The 5,689-nt window shown below is 45.3% G+C and overlaps 1 pseudogene; it reads left to right on the forward strand.

Moving 5' to 3' along the window:
• Window positions 1–4,004: 4,004 nt before the first annotated feature.
• LOC150046705 (olfactory receptor 4F15-like) lies at window positions 4,005–4,965 on the forward strand (annotated as a pseudogene).
• Window positions 4,966–5,689: the final 724 nt, after the last annotated feature.

A 5,689-nucleotide genomic window follows, 5' to 3' on the forward strand; every position in this document is an offset into this window, starting at 1 on the left:
ATTACCTTCTTTTTTTTCCCCTCGTCTTTCATACTATAGCAGTTGCATGAGCCAAAGCTCAGCTGCTCAGGAATTCCAGTTGCCTGAAGATGCTGTGTTCTTGGGAGAGGTAGGAGGAGAGAAGGAAAGTAAAGCTGACAACAGGGAAATACTGAATTTGATCTGTTAAATTTAGTTTAAAAAATAGTATCAAGTAAGTTTATAGTTGAAGTCAGCTAGGGTATAATGTGAAGAAGAAAGAACAGGTTGGAGTAGGGAAGACTTTGGATGTCTTAGGGCTGTGGAGAGTAGCAATCAAAAGACATAATTCCATGGTAGTAAAAAGGCAAAACTATAGCCATGGAGATACAAAGTCTGCAAAATGTAATATCCTGTACATGGCAAGGGATATGGGGTTTTAAATGATGATTTAGCAAAGGATTTTGTCCTGGAGTACTTTGATAGGAATGAAGAAAAATTAAGACTACGTGGGTTAGAAATCAAGACCACTTGCCGGGCGCAGCGGCTCACACCTGCAATCCTAGCTACTCAGGAGGCTGAGATTGAGGATCAAGGTTCAAAGCCAGCCCAGGCACTAAAGTCTATGAGACTCTTATCTCCAATTAACCACTAGAAAACGGGAAGTGGGGTGTGGCTCAAGGGTAGGGTGGTAGCCTTTAGCTGAAGAGCTCAGAGACAGTGCCCAGGACGAGTTCAAGCCCCATGACCCACAAAAAAAAAAAAAAAAAAAAAGAAAAAGAAAAAAAGAAATCAGGACCACTTGCTCTCATTTGTCTTGCAGAAGACAAATTGCATTCTCTGGGCCCCAAACTAAACAGTAAACACAAAATTTGGAGAAGATTTGACTTGTAAACTGTCTCTCTGTCTCTGTCTCTCTCTTTTTTGCCAGTCCTGTGCTTGAGCTCAGGGCCTGAGCACTGTCCTTGGACTTTCTCAAGGCTAGAGCTCTACCACTTGAACCTCAGCACCACTTCTGGCTTTTTCTATGTATGTGGTACTGAGGAATCAAACCTGGGTCTTTGTGCATGCTAGGCACGCATTCTACCACTAGGCCAAACTCCCAGCCCCAGTAAACTATCTCTTTTGAAAACTTCCCCTAGCTTCACCTGCATGCCTAATTATAGATCAGCTACCATTTACAACTGTGATGTAGAAAACTGCTATTATGATATTAATTTGGGAAATGAATCATTTTGCTATGATCTGTGTTTGCTAGGCAACTAGTTGTTCCTTCTCTAATTTTCAGTCACTAAAAAGTAAACTAGACATAGATACAATTCAGAGAAAATAGCAAATTTAGGAATCCAGGGGCATGGCAATTGACATTAAGGAGAAAATCAAAAGAAGAGATAAGTTGATTTGATCACTGTAGTCGAATGCTAGTTTCTTCATTTTTATTATTAAAATTTTAATTTTTAATATAACGGTGATGTATAGAGGGGTTACTATTTCAAAAGTCAGGTAAAGAGCACAGTTCTTGTTGAATAATGTCACCCTTCCTTCACACTCCCTGTTTACCCATCCCATTTCCACCCACAAGCTGCCTAGTTCCTTTTCAACATATTGTCAAATGGTATCACTACTGCATTTGCAGTATCTTTACTGAGGAATCGAACCCAGGCCTTTGTGCATTCTAGGCAAGCACTCTACCACTAGGCCCCTGTGAAGTTCATTTCTAACATATTGTCTTGTATCTCTGTTACACTGGTTCACCCTTTGTTCTTTTTGGAAATGTACTTTTCACTTTTATTTTTATTTTTTGTCCATCCTGGGGCTTGAACTCGGGTTCTGGGTGCTGTCTTTGGGCTTTCTCAAGGCTAGAGCTCTACCACTTGAGCCACAGCACCACTTCCAGCTTGTGCTGTGTATGTGGTACCGAGGAATTGAACCCAGGGCTTCGCTCATGCTAGGCAAGCACTCTACCACTAGACCCCGTTCCCGGCCCTGGGAGTGTACTCTTTACCTGACCTATATAACTAATCGCTCTGTACATCATCTTTATAATAACAAACATTTTCAGAAGAGTTGAATGTAGCTGGTCTAAAACCCAACATAATTCTTCAGAGAGGAGAGATGGTTTCCTTAAACTGTATTTTTTTTAGTGTGTACCATGTACACTTGCTGTACCGGATTTCACGGCTTTCCATTTCTTGGCTAATGGATTCTTTCTCTCTGCCTCAGCCTCACTTCTAGAAGCTTCGACACCTCCTTTGTCTAGAGTCTGTTTTAGACTAGATGACTGACTGATGTGTGTTTTCTATGTCAGTGCTGTTCTTTGTTTTCTTATGAAACTCTGAAAAAATGAGGATTTCACAGTCTTCAAAAGGCCAAGCTGTGTGCCGTCCTGCCATCCCGGGCGTTTCCCGTGTACTGCTTCGATGCAGCCAGGGGTCCAGTTCCTCCTCTGCCTCCTGGACGGTCAGTAGCTTCTCTGGAATCATTTCCTGCTCCTGATAGAGAGTGAGGCCACCGGACTTTCCTGCTATAGTCCTTGAGACTGAAGCACACTCACCGCACAGCTGTCACCCTTTACCCTTCAGTAGCTTTTTTTTTTTTTTTTTTTTGCCCATCCTGAAGCTTGAACTCAGGGCCTGAGCACTGTCTTCGAGCTTTCTCAAGGCCAGAACTCTACCAATTGAGTCACAGCACCACTTCTGGCTTTTTCTATTTATGTGGTCCCTCGGATTCAAATCCAGGTCTTCATACTTGCTAGGCAAGCATTCTACCTCTAGGCCAGACTTCCGGCCCTTCAGTACCCTTTAACAAGATAGGAGAGGTTTTGTTGTTCCTCTGTTCAAAACCTACTTGGTTATTCCAACCCAACCTTCACAATGGCCCAGAGACCTGAGCCGTCGGCTTTCCAGTCGCCTCTCCAGCCTGGCCCACAGCACATGCCTTCCCTGCACTTTCCTGCCTCTCTAATCTTGCTCGGCAAGCAGTCCTGACAAGCTCCTTCCTAGGCTTTTGCTGGAATACTCTCCTCTCCATGGGACTTCTAACCTGAGAAGCTATTCCGTCATTCCATAACAGTTCTTCTCATTCAGCTGGGTAGCAGAATATTTCTCAACAAATTCAATTTTGCAACAGATCTCCCAACAATGCTCTGTTCTCCATAGCAAAAATACCAGGGTATACATTTACATAGTTAGTTTTTAAATTACCTGTCTGTTTCTGTCATAATGAAAAGTGTCTATGAGGAGTTATAGACATTTTTTTTCTAGCTTGCATTAGACTATAGTCCTAGTGATTAGAGTTGTTTCTGACACTTAATGTGATTAATTAGTGGATCCAAACAATTTCAACCCATTCGTCACTCAAACCTTCTCCTTTTATGATCAATTAGTATGAGGAAGATACTGCATGTGAAATCTGTATGGGAGTGAAAATGTAAATAAGCAATGATTTATATATAATCTTGGACTGGTTTATAAAACATATGGGCAGTATAGACTTTTGGCTGATAACTACCGAAAATAAATGCAGATATATAAGTGGATCACAGGGATGGTGAAACAGACAAGGTAACATTTGGTTTGAATATTAAATGTAGAATATTGAGTACTGAAGAATATCTTCAGTAATGTAGTAGAAGCTAATTTCTGGCTTGAGCAACAAAATCTGAGCCACAGGCTCCTAAAATCTGTGTCCCACTGCAGTTCTTTTGTGGACTGCTGATGGCTCCAGGCGGAGGAAAGCGAGCTGTGGCTGTGGGGAACAGCCAGCAGAGGCGGGCGCCCACCTGTGGTCCGCAGGGCACGGGCTGCCAGTCTGCTGGCCCACTCTGGGTTGCTCCTGTTTGCAAGCCTGCACCAGCTTGCTTACTGCTGGGTGGCTCGGCAGCAGAGGTAGCCAGCAGAATGCTCCTCAGCCTTTGTGAGGCGCGCAGGTCGTGTGGTCTTCAGTGAATTCTACACTTTTCTACAGCAGCTACAGTGCAACCTGTTGACATGAATCCTCTCACCTGCCACCACAGCTAACGGGAAAGGGAACCTACCAAAGGAGCCATGCCTGGAGCAAACGGCTCTGGAGTGTCTGAATTTGTGCTCCTGGGCCTCTCCAGCTCCTGGGAGATCCAGATGCTTCTTTTCTGCTTTTCGTGCCTCTTCTACCTGTCCAGTCTGACAGGAAACCTCCTCGTTGTTGTCACTGTGGCGTTTGACCCTTGCTTGCATTCGCCCTGTACTTCCTGCTGGCCAACCTCTCTGTCATCGATCTGGTATTTTCTTCCATCGCTGCGCCCAAGATGATGTGTGACCTTCTCAGGAAGCGGAAGGTCATCTCGTTTGGGGGCTGCATCGCCCAGGTCTTCCTTAGCCACGCGGTGGGGGGCGCGGAGATGGCGCTGCTCCTGGCCATGGCCGTCGACCGGTATGTGGCCATCTGCCGGCCTCTGCACTACCTGGCCGTCATGACCCCACGCGTGTGCATTTTCACTTCAGTGCTAGCGTGGGCCGTCGGAGTCACCCACTCACTGGTACAGCTGGCCTTTGTGGTACACTTGCCCTTCTACGGCCCTAACACACTGGACAGCTTTTACTGTGACCTCCCTGGGCTCATCAGGCTTGCCTGCGTGGATAGGCACAGACTGGAGGGGGTGATCACCGCAAACAGCAGGCTCCTCTCCGTGGGGGCCTGCGTCCTGCTCACCCTCGCCTCCTCCTCCTCCTCGCCACCCTTCTGAAGCACTCGGCAGCAGTCTCCTCCAAGGCGCTGTCCACTCTGCTTGCTCATATGGCTGTGGTGGCCTTATCCTTCGGCCCACTGATCTTTTTCTACCTGTGGCCCTCCCCTTCGACACGTCTGGATAAATTTCTAGCCATATTTGATGCAGTTCTGACTCCCTCTCTAAACCCTGTCATCTACACGTTCAGGAACAGAGAGATGAAGACAGCAATCAGAAGACAGTTCAGCCATCTCCTGGGCTGCAAGGCCACTTGCATGGCTTGGTTGAAACGAAGTCTCTGAGTGACTCTGGGGACTTCATACCTGTTCTTGCTGTGAGGAGAGCTTTCTGGGTGTCGCTGAGCGTCCTCAGGAATTCTCACCACCTACCTGGCAGATCTACCATGCTCCCTCTAAAGAATGGGTGGTGGTGGTCTTCTTTGGTGAGAAATGGGATATTTATATATACCATATACAAAACATTAACTCTTACTTAGAACAATTAACTTACATTGGTTATATAGGAGGGATTTTATTGTTAACCCTTCTTAATTCTCAAATAACTATGCCAATATTACCCTTTGATGGTATAAATAAGTTTATTTTTCAGAACTGTACTATGACTTTAAGCTGTGCTGCCATAAAATACTTGTATTTTTAAACACCAGGCTTTATTACTTGTGTGTATCTCACATTTTTTCTTTCTGCTTATTTATCTTTTTTTTTTGTGGTGGGGTGGGAGCTCAAACTCAGGGTCTCCAGCTGTCACTTGCCAGTTTTGCTCATACATAGCAAGTATTCTACCACTTGAGCCACACCTCTGCTCCGGGGCTGGCTCTGAACTGTGGTGCTCAGGGCTAAGCCTCCTGCATAGCTAGAATTAGAGGCCTAAGCCCTCAGCACACGGCCCATGTTTCTTCCTTTTGTTATCTTAGCCTTTTGGTTATGGAAAAGTAGCAGTCATCTTTAAGATTTATACACACTTCAGTGCACAGACTCTGTTTCACACTTCATTCCATGTGGTGCA

Source organism: Megascapheus bottae, chromosome 25 (assembly GCF_031878675.1).
Source record: "Megascapheus bottae isolate mThoBot1 chromosome 25, mThoBot2.hap1, whole genome shotgun sequence".
Lineage (NCBI taxonomy): Eukaryota > Metazoa > Chordata > Mammalia > Rodentia > Geomyidae > Megascapheus > Megascapheus bottae.